The 17,800-nt window shown below is 46.9% G+C and overlaps 24 non-coding genes and 1 pseudogene across 24 annotated transcripts; 17 read left to right on the top strand and 8 right to left on the bottom strand.

The window, feature by feature from the left end:
• Nucleotides 1–600: 600 nt before the first annotated feature.
• On the top strand, nt 601–781 carry LOC148738506 (U2 spliceosomal RNA; annotated as a pseudogene).
• Nucleotides 782–992: 211 nt separating this feature from the next.
• LOC148738505 (U1 spliceosomal RNA) lies at nt 993–1,156 on the top strand. Its single transcript, XR_015997871.1, has one exon. It is a non-coding gene; the product is annotated as a U1 spliceosomal RNA (small nuclear RNA).
• A 965-nt stretch (nt 1,157–2,121) lies between these two features.
• Nucleotides 2,122–2,240, bottom strand: LOC148738504 (5S ribosomal RNA). The gene has a single exon (XR_015997977.1). It is a non-coding gene; the product is annotated as a 5S ribosomal RNA (ribosomal RNA).
• A 467-nt stretch (nt 2,241–2,707) lies between these two features.
• On the top strand, nt 2,708–2,899 carry LOC148738503 (U2 spliceosomal RNA). Its single transcript, XR_015997485.1, has one exon. It is a non-coding gene; the product is annotated as a U2 spliceosomal RNA (small nuclear RNA).
• Nucleotides 2,900–3,110: 211 nt separating this feature from the next.
• LOC148738502 (U1 spliceosomal RNA) lies at nt 3,111–3,274 on the top strand. Its single transcript, XR_015997859.1, has one exon. It is a non-coding gene; the product is annotated as a U1 spliceosomal RNA (small nuclear RNA).
• A 965-nt stretch (nt 3,275–4,239) lies between these two features.
• On the bottom strand, nt 4,240–4,358 carry LOC148738501 (5S ribosomal RNA). The gene has a single exon (XR_015997976.1). It is a non-coding gene; the product is annotated as a 5S ribosomal RNA (ribosomal RNA).
• Nucleotides 4,359–4,825: 467 nt separating this feature from the next.
• Nucleotides 4,826–5,017, top strand: LOC148738500 (U2 spliceosomal RNA). Its single transcript, XR_015997484.1, has one exon. It is a non-coding gene; the product is annotated as a U2 spliceosomal RNA (small nuclear RNA).
• Nucleotides 5,018–5,228: 211 nt separating this feature from the next.
• On the top strand, nt 5,229–5,392 carry LOC148738499 (U1 spliceosomal RNA). The gene has a single exon (XR_015997848.1). It is a non-coding gene; the product is annotated as a U1 spliceosomal RNA (small nuclear RNA).
• Nucleotides 5,393–6,357: 965 nt separating this feature from the next.
• LOC148738498 (5S ribosomal RNA) lies at nt 6,358–6,476 on the bottom strand. The gene has a single exon (XR_015997975.1). It is a non-coding gene; the product is annotated as a 5S ribosomal RNA (ribosomal RNA).
• Nucleotides 6,477–6,943: 467 nt separating this feature from the next.
• Nucleotides 6,944–7,135, top strand: LOC148738497 (U2 spliceosomal RNA). The gene has a single exon (XR_015997483.1). It is a non-coding gene; the product is annotated as a U2 spliceosomal RNA (small nuclear RNA).
• Nucleotides 7,136–7,346: 211 nt separating this feature from the next.
• LOC148738496 (U1 spliceosomal RNA) lies at nt 7,347–7,510 on the top strand. Its single transcript, XR_015997837.1, has one exon. It is a non-coding gene; the product is annotated as a U1 spliceosomal RNA (small nuclear RNA).
• A 965-nt stretch (nt 7,511–8,475) lies between these two features.
• Nucleotides 8,476–8,594, bottom strand: LOC148738495 (5S ribosomal RNA). Its single transcript, XR_015997974.1, has one exon. It is a non-coding gene; the product is annotated as a 5S ribosomal RNA (ribosomal RNA).
• A 467-nt stretch (nt 8,595–9,061) lies between these two features.
• LOC148738494 (U2 spliceosomal RNA) lies at nt 9,062–9,253 on the top strand. Its single transcript, XR_015997482.1, has one exon. It is a non-coding gene; the product is annotated as a U2 spliceosomal RNA (small nuclear RNA).
• Nucleotides 9,254–9,464: 211 nt separating this feature from the next.
• Nucleotides 9,465–9,628, top strand: LOC148738493 (U1 spliceosomal RNA). Its single transcript, XR_015997825.1, has one exon. It is a non-coding gene; the product is annotated as a U1 spliceosomal RNA (small nuclear RNA).
• Nucleotides 9,629–10,593: 965 nt separating this feature from the next.
• LOC148738492 (5S ribosomal RNA) lies at nt 10,594–10,712 on the bottom strand. Its single transcript, XR_015997973.1, has one exon. It is a non-coding gene; the product is annotated as a 5S ribosomal RNA (ribosomal RNA).
• Nucleotides 10,713–11,179: 467 nt separating this feature from the next.
• Nucleotides 11,180–11,371, top strand: LOC148738491 (U2 spliceosomal RNA). The gene has a single exon (XR_015997481.1). It is a non-coding gene; the product is annotated as a U2 spliceosomal RNA (small nuclear RNA).
• A 211-nt stretch (nt 11,372–11,582) lies between these two features.
• On the top strand, nt 11,583–11,746 carry LOC148738490 (U1 spliceosomal RNA). The gene has a single exon (XR_015997813.1). It is a non-coding gene; the product is annotated as a U1 spliceosomal RNA (small nuclear RNA).
• A 965-nt stretch (nt 11,747–12,711) lies between these two features.
• LOC148738489 (5S ribosomal RNA) lies at nt 12,712–12,830 on the bottom strand. The gene has a single exon (XR_015997972.1). It is a non-coding gene; the product is annotated as a 5S ribosomal RNA (ribosomal RNA).
• A 467-nt stretch (nt 12,831–13,297) lies between these two features.
• On the top strand, nt 13,298–13,489 carry LOC148738488 (U2 spliceosomal RNA). The gene has a single exon (XR_015997479.1). It is a non-coding gene; the product is annotated as a U2 spliceosomal RNA (small nuclear RNA).
• A 211-nt stretch (nt 13,490–13,700) lies between these two features.
• On the top strand, nt 13,701–13,864 carry LOC148738487 (U1 spliceosomal RNA). The gene has a single exon (XR_015997802.1). It is a non-coding gene; the product is annotated as a U1 spliceosomal RNA (small nuclear RNA).
• Nucleotides 13,865–14,829: 965 nt separating this feature from the next.
• LOC148738486 (5S ribosomal RNA) lies at nt 14,830–14,948 on the bottom strand. The gene has a single exon (XR_015997970.1). It is a non-coding gene; the product is annotated as a 5S ribosomal RNA (ribosomal RNA).
• A 467-nt stretch (nt 14,949–15,415) lies between these two features.
• LOC148738485 (U2 spliceosomal RNA) lies at nt 15,416–15,607 on the top strand. Its single transcript, XR_015997477.1, has one exon. It is a non-coding gene; the product is annotated as a U2 spliceosomal RNA (small nuclear RNA).
• Nucleotides 15,608–15,818: 211 nt separating this feature from the next.
• LOC148738484 (U1 spliceosomal RNA) lies at nt 15,819–15,982 on the top strand. The gene has a single exon (XR_015997931.1). It is a non-coding gene; the product is annotated as a U1 spliceosomal RNA (small nuclear RNA).
• Nucleotides 15,983–16,947: 965 nt separating this feature from the next.
• Nucleotides 16,948–17,066, bottom strand: LOC148738483 (5S ribosomal RNA). The gene has a single exon (XR_015997969.1). It is a non-coding gene; the product is annotated as a 5S ribosomal RNA (ribosomal RNA).
• Nucleotides 17,067–17,533: 467 nt separating this feature from the next.
• LOC148738482 (U2 spliceosomal RNA) lies at nt 17,534–17,725 on the top strand. The gene has a single exon (XR_015997476.1). It is a non-coding gene; the product is annotated as a U2 spliceosomal RNA (small nuclear RNA).
• Nucleotides 17,726–17,800: the final 75 nt, after the last annotated feature.

Here is a 17,800-nt window from a genome sequence, read left to right as displayed (position 1 = left end):
GGTTATTTAGGAACAAAAGTACTTTTCATAATGGCACCGAATCCCCCCGGGCCATTATTAGATACATCACCCAGACCCTGTCTGTCAAGTTACACCTCGAGTACCATAGATTGACCTACCAGAATTTTATAACCCTTTGGAAACACCCAGCCTTTTGTGATTTTGTAAACTCAGAAATGGTTTTCCCCTTTATCCAAAAATGATTCCAGAAAAACAAAACAACAAACAAACAAAGATGAAAAGTGATCTCGAATGAAAATTGAAATTGAAATCGAAACAAAAGGAACAGAAACTTTCGCATACACATCTCCATAGCTTACAACAGGAAAATATTAAAAGGAAGGTTAGCTCCAGTCAAGATCAAAAGTCAACACATCATTTGCAACAGGATTATCACCCCCCCCCTAAAAATATAGCTTAACCGATTTGTTTAGTATCTAGGCCCTGTCTAGATAATATCCCCGTCATATAAGACACCATATAATGTCACATATAATAGTAAAAGGCTAAGTCATCGATAAAGAGTAAATGAAATGTAACTAAGGTAAACAGACAAACAGTCAATAGAGTAAATTGATGTAAAAAGTGAATGATATATGAATAAAATTTAAAGAAAAAAAAAAAAAATCTGTTCTTATCAGCTTAATATCTGATACGCTGCTCATTGAGTAGCTCATATATTAAACTGATTTTTGGAACTGGGCTGTGGAAAAGAGGCTTGCCTCGTCCCAGCCACGGGTTGCCTCGGTATAGCACTACCTCCGAGTGTGGCCCACTTCCCTTTTGGGGAAGACACATTTAATGGAAGGAAAAATAATGACTATAGCATTCTCTTCTGTGCACAGGAGCCCTGCAGCTCCAAAGGGAAGGCGGAAAAAGACATGACGGGCCAAGGCGGCAACTGACACTGGCTGATTTGAAGCGTGCAAAGCAGTACCACAAGGACATAGGTGAGGGAGAGTTTTACCACGGCAAGCGTATGCCTGAAAGGCATACTTACCTGACGCGGGAGGTACTGTGATCAAGGAGGCAGTCCTCTCAAGGCGAGGCCCTTTCATTGCACTTGGACTGGGTTGACCCTTGCGATTACCCCAAATGTGGGTAACTCGAGCGTATAATTTCTGGTAGTGGGGACCTGCGTTCGCGCTCGTCCCCGAAAAGCTGATGTAAAATATCTTGCCCTTAACCCCTGATTGACTAATGAATTGATCTTGATTTTGGAGTTGACCGTTAAACAGGGTGAACTGGAACTGGAATGAGGAGAGAAGAAGAGCAGCAAGGGAAAAAGAAAGCAAAAAGCCATGGAAAGAAAGAGAGACAGACAGACAGACAGAAGTGGCCTGCGTGTTGGCAGAGAGATTTGGAGGAATAGAAGTGATTGTAAATGAAGGTGAGTTTTTGTGAGGATGTGAGTAGAGCTGTTCTAGATAGATGTGTGTGCTTTCTGCATTATTTTGTTCGTTTGTTTGCGAAAGAAAAGGAGAGGAAACCAAGCGGAGGAGTGACTGAGTAACTAACCGACGGATGGACTAAGCAAAGAACGATCGATACATGGGCAAGAAAAGCATTTGTTTTAGAAACGTGAGTACATTGTGAACCATACCTGTGGCAGGCGAGGTTTTGTTGTCATGTATTTCTTATTGCGAGCGAGCGAGAGGAGGGAACGTTCGTTCCAGCGAGCGAGCGAGCGAGCAAACAAAGAGGCAGGCGAGTAAGTAAAAATGTGGAACCTTTTGCCGCTTCGCTTCGTTTCAGTCAGTTTGAATCCATCCGCCTCTATTAATCGTGGGAATGTTTTGACATGTCTTGAGGCCTTGAAAGTGCTGTAAAAGTGTGCGTGTTTTCCTATTTGTGATTCGTGGGAGCGTGCGAATGATTCGATGTCACGTACAAATGTGGAATTTGTCACAACAACAATGTGTTGAGATCTCGAGCGCGCGCCCTCGCTCCTTCGTTTGCTCGCTCTCTTGCATTGGGAAATGATTTTGGCCACAAGCTTATTTCTCTCCTGCCTGTTATGTTAGTTTTTCTTTTACTCCTCACTCGTCTACGGGACGCCGTGAGTATCGGAAGCGGTTTACCCGGATAAAACGTTGAGAGAGTAAGCAAAGGAAAAAATGAAGCCTACAACACGGGGTATTCCCAGGCGGTCACCCATCCAAGTACTAACCCCGCCCGACAGGGCTTAACTTCGGTGATCGGACGAGAACCGGTGCTTTCCCTGTGGTATGGTCGTAGACAAGGGAAAACAGCTGAAATTTGGCTGGTTATCGGTTATGTTTGATCTGTACTAGCCCTAATTTCGTTACTCTAACCCTAAACCCTAACATCGTTACCCTAACCCTAACCCCAAAATCGTTACCCTAACCCTAAATTTGGTAGCCTAGACCCTAACCCAAACGTCATCTCCTAGAGCCCGCGCACACCTTGAGAAGCGTCGATTTGAGGCAATATATCTCACTGGGGGTGGGGTGGGGGGGGAGTATAGAGATAAATCAAGTTTGGTAAATATTCTAAAGAACACCATCTTGTTAGTTAAGTGTATGTGGCTGGCGTCTTAAAGTTACAATGAGAAGATTACCAACCGATGAGCCACTGGGTCCGTTTTTGGGACTCGCAAGGGCTTCTGGGGGCTACCTGCTACTACCCACCATATACTGTGGGAAGGATCCCTCTACCACCCCCTTGATTGAGGGTATTGGTGGGTATCGCTTCTCGGCCTTTTGGCTAAGATCAAGTGTAGTATCTGTTCTTATCAGCTTAATATCTGATACGCTGCTCATTGAGTAGCTCATATATTAAACTGATTTTTGGAACTGGGCTGTGGAAAAGAGGCTTGCCTCGTCCCAGCCACGGGTTGCCTCGGTATAGCACTACCTCCGAGTGTGGCCCACTTCCCTTTTGGGGAAGACACATTTAATGGAAGGAAAAATAATGACTATAGCATTCTCTTCTGTGCACAGGAGCCCTGCAGCTCCAAAGGGAAGGCGGAAAAAGACATGACGGGCCAAGGCGGCAACTGACACTGGCTGATTTGAAGCGTGCAAAGCAGTACCACAAGGACATAGGTGAGGGAGAGTTTTACCACGGCAAGCGTATGCCTGAAAGGCATACTTACCTGACGCGGGAGGTACTGTGATCAAGGAGGCAGTCCTCTCAAGGCGAGGCCCTTTCATTGCACTTGGACTGGGTTGACCCTTGCGATTACCCCAAATGTGGGTAACTCGAGCGTATAATTTCTGGTAGTGGGGACCTGCGTTCGCGCTCGTCCCCGAAAAGCTGATGTAAAATATCTTGCCCTTAACCCCTGATTGACTAATGAATTGATCTTGATTTTGGAGTTGACCGTTAAACAGGGTGAACTGGAACTGGAATGAGGAGAGAAGAAGAGCAGCAAGGGAAAAAGAAAGCAAAAAGCCATGGAAAGAAAGAGAGACAGACAGACAGACAGAAGTGGCCTGCGTGTTGGCAGAGAGATTTGGAGGAATAGAAGTGATTGTAAATGAAGGTGAGTTTTTGTGAGGATGTGAGTAGAGCTGTTCTAGATAGATGTGTGTGCTTTCTGCATTATTTTGTTCGTTTGTTTGCGAAAGAAAAGGAGAGGAAACCAAGCGGAGGAGTGACTGAGTAACTAACCGACGGATGGACTAAGCAAAGAACGATCGATACATGGGCAAGAAAAGCATTTGTTTTAGAAACGTGAGTACATTGTGAACCATACCTGTGGCAGGCGAGGTTTTGTTGTCATGTATTTCTTATTGCGAGCGAGCGAGAGGAGGGAACGTTCGTTCCAGCGAGCGAGCGAGCGAGCAAACAAAGAGGCAGGCGAGTAAGTAAAAATGTGGAACCTTTTGCCGCTTCGCTTCGTTTCAGTCAGTTTGAATCCATCCGCCTCTATTAATCGTGGGAATGTTTTGACATGTCTTGAGGCCTTGAAAGTGCTGTAAAAGTGTGCGTGTTTTCCTATTTGTGATTCGTGGGAGCGTGCGAATGATTCGATGTCACGTACAAATGTGGAATTTGTCACAACAACAATGTGTTGAGATCTCGAGCGCGCGCCCTCGCTCCTTCGTTTGCTCGCTCTCTTGCATTGGGAAATGATTTTGGCCACAAGCTTATTTCTCTCCTGCCTGTTATGTTAGTTTTTCTTTTACTCCTCACTCGTCTACGGGACGCCGTGAGTATCGGAAGCGGTTTACCCGGATAAAACGTTGAGAGAGTAAGCAAAGGAAAAAATGAAGCCTACAACACGGGGTATTCCCAGGCGGTCACCCATCCAAGTACTAACCCCGCCCGACAGGGCTTAACTTCGGTGATCGGACGAGAACCGGTGCTTTCCCTGTGGTATGGTCGTAGACAAGGGAAAACAGCTGAAATTTGGCTGGTTATCGGTTATGTTTGATCTGTACTAGCCCTAATTTCGTTACTCTAACCCTAAACCCTAACATCGTTACCCTAACCCTAACCCCAAAATCGTTACCCTAACCCTAAATTTGGTAGCCTAGACCCTAACCCAAACGTCATCTCCTAGAGCCCGCGCACACCTTGAGAAGCGTCGATTTGAGGCAATATATCTCACTGGGGGTGGGGTGGGGGGGGAGTATAGAGATAAATCAAGTTTGGTAAATATTCTAAAGAACACCATCTTGTTAGTTAAGTGTATGTGGCTGGCGTCTTAAAGTTACAATGAGAAGATTACCAACCGATGAGCCACTGGGTCCGTTTTTGGGACTCGCAAGGGCTTCTGGGGGCTACCTGCTACTACCCACCATATACTGTGGGAAGGATCCCTCTACCACCCCCTTGATTGAGGGTATTGGTGGGTATCGCTTCTCGGCCTTTTGGCTAAGATCAAGTGTAGTATCTGTTCTTATCAGCTTAATATCTGATACGCTGCTCATTGAGTAGCTCATATATTAAACTGATTTTTGGAACTGGGCTGTGGAAAAGAGGCTTGCCTCGTCCCAGCCACGGGTTGCCTCGGTATAGCACTACCTCCGAGTGTGGCCCACTTCCCTTTTGGGGAAGACACATTTAATGGAAGGAAAAATAATGACTATAGCATTCTCTTCTGTGCACAGGAGCCCTGCAGCTCCAAAGGGAAGGCGGAAAAAGACATGACGGGCCAAGGCGGCAACTGACACTGGCTGATTTGAAGCGTGCAAAGCAGTACCACAAGGACATAGGTGAGGGAGAGTTTTACCACGGCAAGCGTATGCCTGAAAGGCATACTTACCTGACGCGGGAGGTACTGTGATCAAGGAGGCAGTCCTCTCAAGGCGAGGCCCTTTCATTGCACTTGGACTGGGTTGACCCTTGCGATTACCCCAAATGTGGGTAACTCGAGCGTATAATTTCTGGTAGTGGGGACCTGCGTTCGCGCTCGTCCCCGAAAAGCTGATGTAAAATATCTTGCCCTTAACCCCTGATTGACTAATGAATTGATCTTGATTTTGGAGTTGACCGTTAAACAGGGTGAACTGGAACTGGAATGAGGAGAGAAGAAGAGCAGCAAGGGAAAAAGAAAGCAAAAAGCCATGGAAAGAAAGAGAGACAGACAGACAGACAGAAGTGGCCTGCGTGTTGGCAGAGAGATTTGGAGGAATAGAAGTGATTGTAAATGAAGGTGAGTTTTTGTGAGGATGTGAGTAGAGCTGTTCTAGATAGATGTGTGTGCTTTCTGCATTATTTTGTTCGTTTGTTTGCGAAAGAAAAGGAGAGGAAACCAAGCGGAGGAGTGACTGAGTAACTAACCGACGGATGGACTAAGCAAAGAACGATCGATACATGGGCAAGAAAAGCATTTGTTTTAGAAACGTGAGTACATTGTGAACCATACCTGTGGCAGGCGAGGTTTTGTTGTCATGTATTTCTTATTGCGAGCGAGCGAGAGGAGGGAACGTTCGTTCCAGCGAGCGAGCGAGCGAGCAAACAAAGAGGCAGGCGAGTAAGTAAAAATGTGGAACCTTTTGCCGCTTCGCTTCGTTTCAGTCAGTTTGAATCCATCCGCCTCTATTAATCGTGGGAATGTTTTGACATGTCTTGAGGCCTTGAAAGTGCTGTAAAAGTGTGCGTGTTTTCCTATTTGTGATTCGTGGGAGCGTGCGAATGATTCGATGTCACGTACAAATGTGGAATTTGTCACAACAACAATGTGTTGAGATCTCGAGCGCGCGCCCTCGCTCCTTCGTTTGCTCGCTCTCTTGCATTGGGAAATGATTTTGGCCACAAGCTTATTTCTCTCCTGCCTGTTATGTTAGTTTTTCTTTTACTCCTCACTCGTCTACGGGACGCCGTGAGTATCGGAAGCGGTTTACCCGGATAAAACGTTGAGAGAGTAAGCAAAGGAAAAAATGAAGCCTACAACACGGGGTATTCCCAGGCGGTCACCCATCCAAGTACTAACCCCGCCCGACAGGGCTTAACTTCGGTGATCGGACGAGAACCGGTGCTTTCCCTGTGGTATGGTCGTAGACAAGGGAAAACAGCTGAAATTTGGCTGGTTATCGGTTATGTTTGATCTGTACTAGCCCTAATTTCGTTACTCTAACCCTAAACCCTAACATCGTTACCCTAACCCTAACCCCAAAATCGTTACCCTAACCCTAAATTTGGTAGCCTAGACCCTAACCCAAACGTCATCTCCTAGAGCCCGCGCACACCTTGAGAAGCGTCGATTTGAGGCAATATATCTCACTGGGGGTGGGGTGGGGGGGGAGTATAGAGATAAATCAAGTTTGGTAAATATTCTAAAGAACACCATCTTGTTAGTTAAGTGTATGTGGCTGGCGTCTTAAAGTTACAATGAGAAGATTACCAACCGATGAGCCACTGGGTCCGTTTTTGGGACTCGCAAGGGCTTCTGGGGGCTACCTGCTACTACCCACCATATACTGTGGGAAGGATCCCTCTACCACCCCCTTGATTGAGGGTATTGGTGGGTATCGCTTCTCGGCCTTTTGGCTAAGATCAAGTGTAGTATCTGTTCTTATCAGCTTAATATCTGATACGCTGCTCATTGAGTAGCTCATATATTAAACTGATTTTTGGAACTGGGCTGTGGAAAAGAGGCTTGCCTCGTCCCAGCCACGGGTTGCCTCGGTATAGCACTACCTCCGAGTGTGGCCCACTTCCCTTTTGGGGAAGACACATTTAATGGAAGGAAAAATAATGACTATAGCATTCTCTTCTGTGCACAGGAGCCCTGCAGCTCCAAAGGGAAGGCGGAAAAAGACATGACGGGCCAAGGCGGCAACTGACACTGGCTGATTTGAAGCGTGCAAAGCAGTACCACAAGGACATAGGTGAGGGAGAGTTTTACCACGGCAAGCGTATGCCTGAAAGGCATACTTACCTGACGCGGGAGGTACTGTGATCAAGGAGGCAGTCCTCTCAAGGCGAGGCCCTTTCATTGCACTTGGACTGGGTTGACCCTTGCGATTACCCCAAATGTGGGTAACTCGAGCGTATAATTTCTGGTAGTGGGGACCTGCGTTCGCGCTCGTCCCCGAAAAGCTGATGTAAAATATCTTGCCCTTAACCCCTGATTGACTAATGAATTGATCTTGATTTTGGAGTTGACCGTTAAACAGGGTGAACTGGAACTGGAATGAGGAGAGAAGAAGAGCAGCAAGGGAAAAAGAAAGCAAAAAGCCATGGAAAGAAAGAGAGACAGACAGACAGACAGAAGTGGCCTGCGTGTTGGCAGAGAGATTTGGAGGAATAGAAGTGATTGTAAATGAAGGTGAGTTTTTGTGAGGATGTGAGTAGAGCTGTTCTAGATAGATGTGTGTGCTTTCTGCATTATTTTGTTCGTTTGTTTGCGAAAGAAAAGGAGAGGAAACCAAGCGGAGGAGTGACTGAGTAACTAACCGACGGATGGACTAAGCAAAGAACGATCGATACATGGGCAAGAAAAGCATTTGTTTTAGAAACGTGAGTACATTGTGAACCATACCTGTGGCAGGCGAGGTTTTGTTGTCATGTATTTCTTATTGCGAGCGAGCGAGAGGAGGGAACGTTCGTTCCAGCGAGCGAGCGAGCGAGCAAACAAAGAGGCAGGCGAGTAAGTAAAAATGTGGAACCTTTTGCCGCTTCGCTTCGTTTCAGTCAGTTTGAATCCATCCGCCTCTATTAATCGTGGGAATGTTTTGACATGTCTTGAGGCCTTGAAAGTGCTGTAAAAGTGTGCGTGTTTTCCTATTTGTGATTCGTGGGAGCGTGCGAATGATTCGATGTCACGTACAAATGTGGAATTTGTCACAACAACAATGTGTTGAGATCTCGAGCGCGCGCCCTCGCTCCTTCGTTTGCTCGCTCTCTTGCATTGGGAAATGATTTTGGCCACAAGCTTATTTCTCTCCTGCCTGTTATGTTAGTTTTTCTTTTACTCCTCACTCGTCTACGGGACGCCGTGAGTATCGGAAGCGGTTTACCCGGATAAAACGTTGAGAGAGTAAGCAAAGGAAAAAATGAAGCCTACAACACGGGGTATTCCCAGGCGGTCACCCATCCAAGTACTAACCCCGCCCGACAGGGCTTAACTTCGGTGATCGGACGAGAACCGGTGCTTTCCCTGTGGTATGGTCGTAGACAAGGGAAAACAGCTGAAATTTGGCTGGTTATCGGTTATGTTTGATCTGTACTAGCCCTAATTTCGTTACTCTAACCCTAAACCCTAACATCGTTACCCTAACCCTAACCCCAAAATCGTTACCCTAACCCTAAATTTGGTAGCCTAGACCCTAACCCAAACGTCATCTCCTAGAGCCCGCGCACACCTTGAGAAGCGTCGATTTGAGGCAATATATCTCACTGGGGGTGGGGTGGGGGGGGAGTATAGAGATAAATCAAGTTTGGTAAATATTCTAAAGAACACCATCTTGTTAGTTAAGTGTATGTGGCTGGCGTCTTAAAGTTACAATGAGAAGATTACCAACCGATGAGCCACTGGGTCCGTTTTTGGGACTCGCAAGGGCTTCTGGGGGCTACCTGCTACTACCCACCATATACTGTGGGAAGGATCCCTCTACCACCCCCTTGATTGAGGGTATTGGTGGGTATCGCTTCTCGGCCTTTTGGCTAAGATCAAGTGTAGTATCTGTTCTTATCAGCTTAATATCTGATACGCTGCTCATTGAGTAGCTCATATATTAAACTGATTTTTGGAACTGGGCTGTGGAAAAGAGGCTTGCCTCGTCCCAGCCACGGGTTGCCTCGGTATAGCACTACCTCCGAGTGTGGCCCACTTCCCTTTTGGGGAAGACACATTTAATGGAAGGAAAAATAATGACTATAGCATTCTCTTCTGTGCACAGGAGCCCTGCAGCTCCAAAGGGAAGGCGGAAAAAGACATGACGGGCCAAGGCGGCAACTGACACTGGCTGATTTGAAGCGTGCAAAGCAGTACCACAAGGACATAGGTGAGGGAGAGTTTTACCACGGCAAGCGTATGCCTGAAAGGCATACTTACCTGACGCGGGAGGTACTGTGATCAAGGAGGCAGTCCTCTCAAGGCGAGGCCCTTTCATTGCACTTGGACTGGGTTGACCCTTGCGATTACCCCAAATGTGGGTAACTCGAGCGTATAATTTCTGGTAGTGGGGACCTGCGTTCGCGCTCGTCCCCGAAAAGCTGATGTAAAATATCTTGCCCTTAACCCCTGATTGACTAATGAATTGATCTTGATTTTGGAGTTGACCGTTAAACAGGGTGAACTGGAACTGGAATGAGGAGAGAAGAAGAGCAGCAAGGGAAAAAGAAAGCAAAAAGCCATGGAAAGAAAGAGAGACAGACAGACAGACAGAAGTGGCCTGCGTGTTGGCAGAGAGATTTGGAGGAATAGAAGTGATTGTAAATGAAGGTGAGTTTTTGTGAGGATGTGAGTAGAGCTGTTCTAGATAGATGTGTGTGCTTTCTGCATTATTTTGTTCGTTTGTTTGCGAAAGAAAAGGAGAGGAAACCAAGCGGAGGAGTGACTGAGTAACTAACCGACGGATGGACTAAGCAAAGAACGATCGATACATGGGCAAGAAAAGCATTTGTTTTAGAAACGTGAGTACATTGTGAACCATACCTGTGGCAGGCGAGGTTTTGTTGTCATGTATTTCTTATTGCGAGCGAGCGAGAGGAGGGAACGTTCGTTCCAGCGAGCGAGCGAGCGAGCAAACAAAGAGGCAGGCGAGTAAGTAAAAATGTGGAACCTTTTGCCGCTTCGCTTCGTTTCAGTCAGTTTGAATCCATCCGCCTCTATTAATCGTGGGAATGTTTTGACATGTCTTGAGGCCTTGAAAGTGCTGTAAAAGTGTGCGTGTTTTCCTATTTGTGATTCGTGGGAGCGTGCGAATGATTCGATGTCACGTACAAATGTGGAATTTGTCACAACAACAATGTGTTGAGATCTCGAGCGCGCGCCCTCGCTCCTTCGTTTGCTCGCTCTCTTGCATTGGGAAATGATTTTGGCCACAAGCTTATTTCTCTCCTGCCTGTTATGTTAGTTTTTCTTTTACTCCTCACTCGTCTACGGGACGCCGTGAGTATCGGAAGCGGTTTACCCGGATAAAACGTTGAGAGAGTAAGCAAAGGAAAAAATGAAGCCTACAACACGGGGTATTCCCAGGCGGTCACCCATCCAAGTACTAACCCCGCCCGACAGGGCTTAACTTCGGTGATCGGACGAGAACCGGTGCTTTCCCTGTGGTATGGTCGTAGACAAGGGAAAACAGCTGAAATTTGGCTGGTTATCGGTTATGTTTGATCTGTACTAGCCCTAATTTCGTTACTCTAACCCTAAACCCTAACATCGTTACCCTAACCCTAACCCCAAAATCGTTACCCTAACCCTAAATTTGGTAGCCTAGACCCTAACCCAAACGTCATCTCCTAGAGCCCGCGCACACCTTGAGAAGCGTCGATTTGAGGCAATATATCTCACTGGGGGTGGGGTGGGGGGGGAGTATAGAGATAAATCAAGTTTGGTAAATATTCTAAAGAACACCATCTTGTTAGTTAAGTGTATGTGGCTGGCGTCTTAAAGTTACAATGAGAAGATTACCAACCGATGAGCCACTGGGTCCGTTTTTGGGACTCGCAAGGGCTTCTGGGGGCTACCTGCTACTACCCACCATATACTGTGGGAAGGATCCCTCTACCACCCCCTTGATTGAGGGTATTGGTGGGTATCGCTTCTCGGCCTTTTGGCTAAGATCAAGTGTAGTATCTGTTCTTATCAGCTTAATATCTGATACGCTGCTCATTGAGTAGCTCATATATTAAACTGATTTTTGGAACTGGGCTGTGGAAAAGAGGCTTGCCTCGTCCCAGCCACGGGTTGCCTCGGTATAGCACTACCTCCGAGTGTGGCCCACTTCCCTTTTGGGGAAGACACATTTAATGGAAGGAAAAATAATGACTATAGCATTCTCTTCTGTGCACAGGAGCCCTGCAGCTCCAAAGGGAAGGCGGAAAAAGACATGACGGGCCAAGGCGGCAACTGACACTGGCTGATTTGAAGCGTGCAAAGCAGTACCACAAGGACATAGGTGAGGGAGAGTTTTACCACGGCAAGCGTATGCCTGAAAGGCATACTTACCTGACGCGGGAGGTACTGTGATCAAGGAGGCAGTCCTCTCAAGGCGAGGCCCTTTCATTGCACTTGGACTGGGTTGACCCTTGCGATTACCCCAAATGTGGGTAACTCGAGCGTATAATTTCTGGTAGTGGGGACCTGCGTTCGCGCTCGTCCCCGAAAAGCTGATGTAAAATATCTTGCCCTTAACCCCTGATTGACTAATGAATTGATCTTGATTTTGGAGTTGACCGTTAAACAGGGTGAACTGGAACTGGAATGAGGAGAGAAGAAGAGCAGCAAGGGAAAAAGAAAGCAAAAAGCCATGGAAAGAAAGAGAGACAGACAGACAGACAGAAGTGGCCTGCGTGTTGGCAGAGAGATTTGGAGGAATAGAAGTGATTGTAAATGAAGGTGAGTTTTTGTGAGGATGTGAGTAGAGCTGTTCTAGATAGATGTGTGTGCTTTCTGCATTATTTTGTTCGTTTGTTTGCGAAAGAAAAGGAGAGGAAACCAAGCGGAGGAGTGACTGAGTAACTAACCGACGGATGGACTAAGCAAAGAACGATCGATACATGGGCAAGAAAAGCATTTGTTTTAGAAACGTGAGTACATTGTGAACCATACCTGTGGCAGGCGAGGTTTTGTTGTCATGTATTTCTTATTGCGAGCGAGCGAGAGGAGGGAACGTTCGTTCCAGCGAGCGAGCGAGCGAGCAAACAAAGAGGCAGGCGAGTAAGTAAAAATGTGGAACCTTTTGCCGCTTCGCTTCGTTTCAGTCAGTTTGAATCCATCCGCCTCTATTAATCGTGGGAATGTTTTGACATGTCTTGAGGCCTTGAAAGTGCTGTAAAAGTGTGCGTGTTTTCCTATTTGTGATTCGTGGGAGCGTGCGAATGATTCGATGTCACGTACAAATGTGGAATTTGTCACAACAACAATGTGTTGAGATCTCGAGCGCGCGCCCTCGCTCCTTCGTTTGCTCGCTCTCTTGCATTGGGAAATGATTTTGGCCACAAGCTTATTTCTCTCCTGCCTGTTATGTTAGTTTTTCTTTTACTCCTCACTCGTCTACGGGACGCCGTGAGTATCGGAAGCGGTTTACCCGGATAAAACGTTGAGAGAGTAAGCAAAGGAAAAAATGAAGCCTACAACACGGGGTATTCCCAGGCGGTCACCCATCCAAGTACTAACCCCGCCCGACAGGGCTTAACTTCGGTGATCGGACGAGAACCGGTGCTTTCCCTGTGGTATGGTCGTAGACAAGGGAAAACAGCTGAAATTTGGCTGGTTATCGGTTATGTTTGATCTGTACTAGCCCTAATTTCGTTACTCTAACCCTAAACCCTAACATCGTTACCCTAACCCTAACCCCAAAATCGTTACCCTAACCCTAAATTTGGTAGCCTAGACCCTAACCCAAACGTCATCTCCTAGAGCCCGCGCACACCTTGAGAAGCGTCGATTTGAGGCAATATATCTCACTGGGGGTGGGGTGGGGGGGGAGTATAGAGATAAATCAAGTTTGGTAAATATTCTAAAGAACACCATCTTGTTAGTTAAGTGTATGTGGCTGGCGTCTTAAAGTTACAATGAGAAGATTACCAACCGATGAGCCACTGGGTCCGTTTTTGGGACTCGCAAGGGCTTCTGGGGGCTACCTGCTACTACCCACCATATACTGTGGGAAGGATCCCTCTACCACCCCCTTGATTGAGGGTATTGGTGGGTATCGCTTCTCGGCCTTTTGGCTAAGATCAAGTGTAGTATCTGTTCTTATCAGCTTAATATCTGATACGCTGCTCATTGAGTAGCTCATATATTAAACTGATTTTTGGAACTGGGCTGTGGAAAAGAGGCTTGCCTCGTCCCAGCCACGGGTTGCCTCGGTATAGCACTACCTCCGAGTGTGGCCCACTTCCCTTTTGGGGAAGACACATTTAATGGAAGGAAAAATAATGACTATAGCATTCTCTTCTGTGCACAGGAGCCCTGCAGCTCCAAAGGGAAGGCGGAAAAAGACATGACGGGCCAAGGCGGCAACTGACACTGGCTGATTTGAAGCGTGCAAAGCAGTACCACAAGGACATAGGTGAGGGAGAGTTTTACCACGGCAAGCGTATGCCTGAAAGGCATACTTACCTGACGCGGGAGGTACTGTGATCAAGGAGGCAGTCCTCTCAAGGCGAGGCCCTTTCATTGCACTTGGACTGGGTTGACCCTTGCGATTACCCCAAATGTGGGTAACTCGAGCGTATAATTTCTGGTAGTGGGGACCTGCGTTCGCGCTCGTCCCCGAAAAGCTGATGTAAAATATCTTGCCCTTAACCCCTGATTGACTAATGAATTGATCTTGATTTTGGAGTTGACCGTTAAACAGGGTGAACTGGAACTGGAATGAGGAGAGAAGAAGAGCAGCAAGGGAAAAAGAAAGCAAAAAGCCATGGAAAGAAAGAGAGACAGACAGACAGACAGAAGTGGCCTGCGTGTTGGCAGAGAGATTTGGAGGAATAGAAGTGATTGTAAATGAAGGTGAGTTTTTGTGAGGATGTGAGTAGAGCTGTTCTAGATAGATGTGTGTGCTTTCTGCATTATTTTGTTCGTTTGTTTGCGAAAGAAAAGGAGAGGAAACCAAGCGGAGGAGTGACTGAGTAACTAACCGACGGATGGACTAAGCAAAGAACGATCGATACATGGGCAAGAAAAGCATTTGTTTTAGAAACGTGAGTACATTGTGAACCATACCTGTGGCAGGCGAGGTTTTGTTGTCATGTATTTCTTATTGCGAGCGAGCGAGAGGAGGGAACGTTCGTTCCAGCGAGCGAGCGAGCGAGCAAACAAAGAGGCAGGCGAGTAAGTAAAAATGTGGAACCTTTTGCCGCTTCGCTTCGTTTCAGTCAGTTTGAATCCATCCGCCTCTATTAATCGTGGGAATGTTTTGACATGTCTTGAGGCCTTGAAAGTGCTGTAAAAGTGTGCGTGTTTTCCTATTTGTGATTCGTGGGAGCGTGCGAATGATTCGATGTCACGTACAAATGTGGAATTTGTCACAACAACAATGTGTTGAGATCTCGAGCGCGCGCCCTCGCTCCTTCGTTTGCTCGCTCTCTTGCATTGGGAAATGATTTTGGCCACAAGCTTATTTCTCTCCTGCCTGTTATGTTAGTTTTTCTTTTACTCCTCACTCGTCTACGGGACGCCGTGAGTATCGGAAGCGGTTTACCCGGATAAAACGTTGAGAGAGTAAGCAAAGGAAAAAATGAAGCCTACAACACGGGGTATTCCCAGGCGGTCACCCATCCAAGTACTAACCCCGCCCGACAGGGCTTAACTTCGGTGATCGGACGAGAACCGGTGCTTTCCCTGTGGTATGGTCGTAGACAAGGGAAAACAGCTGAAATTTGGCTGGTTATCGGTTATGTTTGATCTGTACTAGCCCTAATTTCGTTACTCTAACCCTAAACCCTAACATCGTTACCCTAACCCTAACCCCAAAATCGTTACCCTAACCCTAAATTTGGTAGCCTAGACCCTAACCCAAACGTCATCTCCTAGAGCCCGCGCACACCTTGAGAAGCGTCGATTTGAGGCAATATATCTCACTGGGGGTGGGGTGGGGGGGGAGTATAGAGATAAATCAAGTTTGGTAAATATTCTAAAGAACACCATCTTGTTAGTTAAGTGTATGTGGCTGGCGTCTTAAAGTTACAATGAGAAGATTACCAACCGATGAGCCACTGGGTCCGTTTTTGGGACTCGCAAGGGCTTCTGGGGGCTACCTGCTACTACCCACCATATACTGTGGGAAGGATCCCTCTACCACCCCCTTGATTGAGGGTATTGGTGGGTATCGCTTCTCGGCCTTTTGGCTAAGATCAAGTGTAGTATCTGTTCTTATCAGCTTAATATCTGATACGCTGCTCATTGAGTAGCTCATATATTAAACTGATTTTTGGAACTGGGCTGTGGAAAAGAGGCTTGCCTCGTCCCAGCCACGGGTTGCCTCGGTATAGCACTACCTCCGAGTGTGGCCCACTTCCCTTTTGGGGAAGACACATTTAATGGAAGGAAAAATAATGACTATAGCATTCTCTTCTGTGCACAGGAGCCCTGCAGCTCCAAAGGGAAGGCGGAAAAAGACATGACGGGCCAAGGCGGCAACTGACACTGGCTGATTTGAAGCGTGCAAAGCAGTACCACAAGGACATAGGTGAGGGAGAGTTTTACCACGGCAAGCGTATGCCTGAAAGGCATACTTACCTGACGCGGGAGGTACTGTGATCAAGGAGGCAGTCCTCTCAAGGCGAGGCCCTTTCATTGCACTTGGACTGGGTTGACCCTTGCAATTACCCCAAATGTGGGTAACTCGAGCGTATAATTTCTGGTAGTGGGGACCTGCGTTCGCGCTCGTCCCCGAAAAGCTGATGTAAAATATCTTGCCCTTAACCCCTGATTGACTAATGAATTGATCTTGATTTTGGAGTTGACCGTTAAACAGGGTGAACTGGAACTGGAATGAGGAGAGAAGAAGAGCAGCAAGGGAAAAAGAAAGCAAAAAGCCATGGAAAGAAAGAGAGACAGACAGACAGACAGAAGTGGCCTGCGTGTTGGCAGAGAGATTTGGAGGAATAGAAGTGATTGTAAATGAAGGTGAGTTTTTGTGAGGATGTGAGTAGAGCTGTTCTAGATAGATGTGTGTGCTTTCTGCATTATTTTGTTCGTTTGTTTGCGAAAGAAAAGGAGAGGAAACCAAGCGGAGGAGTGACTGAGTAACTAACCGACGGATGGACTAAGCAAAGAACGATCGATACATGGGCAAGAAAAGCATTTGTTTTAGAAACGTGAGTACATTGTGAACCATACCTGTGGCAGGCGAGGTTTTGTTGTCATGTATTTCTTATTGCGAGCGAGCGAGAGGAGGGAACGTTCGTTCCAGCGAGCGAGCGAGCGAGCAAACAAAGAGGCAGGCGAGTAAGTAAAAATGTGGAACCTTTTGCCGCTTCGCTTCGTTTCAGTCAGTTTGAATCCATCCGCCTCTATTAATCGTGGGAATGTTTTGACATGTCTTGAGGCCTTGAAAGTGCTGTAAAAGTGTGCGTGTTTTCCTATTTGTGATTCGTGGGAGCGTGCGAATGATTCGATGTCACGTACAAATGTGGAATTTGTCACAACAACAATGTGTTGAGATCTCGAGCGCGCGCCCTCGCTCCTTCGTTTGCTCGCTCTCTTGCATTGGGAAATGATTTTGGCCACAAGCTTATTTCTCTCCTGCCTGTTATGTTAGTTTTTCTTTTACTCCTCACTCGTCTACGGGACGCCGTGAGTATCGGAAGCGGTTTACCCGGATAAAACGTTGAGAGAGTAAGCAAAGGAAAAAATGAAGCCTACAACACGGGGTATTCCCAGGCGGTCACCCATCCAAGTACTAACCCCGCCCGACAGGGCTTAACTTCGGTGATCGGACGAGAACCGGTGCTTTCCCTGTGGTATGGTCGTAGACAAGGGAAAACAGCTGAAATTTGGCTGGTTATCGGTTATGTTTGATCTGTACTAGCCCTAATTTCGTTACTCTAACCCTAAACCCTAACATCGTTACCCTAACCCTAACCCCAAAATCGTTACCCTAACCCTAAATTTGGTAGCCTAGACCCTAACCCAAACGTCATCTCCTAGAGCCCGCGCACACCTTGAGAAGCGTCGATTTGAGGCAATATATCTCACTGGGGGTGGGGTGGGGGGGGAGTATAGAGATAAATCAAGTTTGGTAAATATTCTAAAGAACACCATCTTGTTAGTTAAGTGTATGTGGCTGGCGTCTTAAAGTTACAATGAGAAGATTACCAACCGATGAGCCACTGGGTCCGTTTTTGGGACTCGCAAGGGCTTCTGGGGGCTACCTGCTACTACCCACCATATACTGTGGGAAGGATCCCTCTACCACCCCCTTGATTGAGGGTATTGGTGGGTATCGCTTCTCGGCCTTTTGGCTAAGATCAAGTGTAGTATCTGTTCTTATCAGCTTAATATCTGATACGCTGCTCATTGAGTAGCTCATATATTAAACTGATTTTTGGAACTGGGCTGTGGAAAAGAGGCTTGCCTCGTCCCAGCCACGGGTTGCCTCGGTATAGCACTACCTCCGAGTGTGGCCCACTTCCCTTTTGGGGAAGACACATTTAATGGAAGGAAAAATAATGACTATAGCATTCTCTTCTGTGCACAGGAGCCCTGCAG

Source organism: Stylophora pistillata, chromosome 2, assembly GCF_964205215.1.
Source record: "Stylophora pistillata chromosome 2, jaStyPist1.2, whole genome shotgun sequence".
Classification (NCBI taxonomy): domain Eukaryota; kingdom Metazoa; phylum Cnidaria; class Anthozoa; order Scleractinia; family Pocilloporidae; genus Stylophora; species Stylophora pistillata.
The sequence above is the reverse complement of the archived record's forward strand: the minus strand, read 5'-3'. Positions and strand labels throughout refer to the sequence as shown.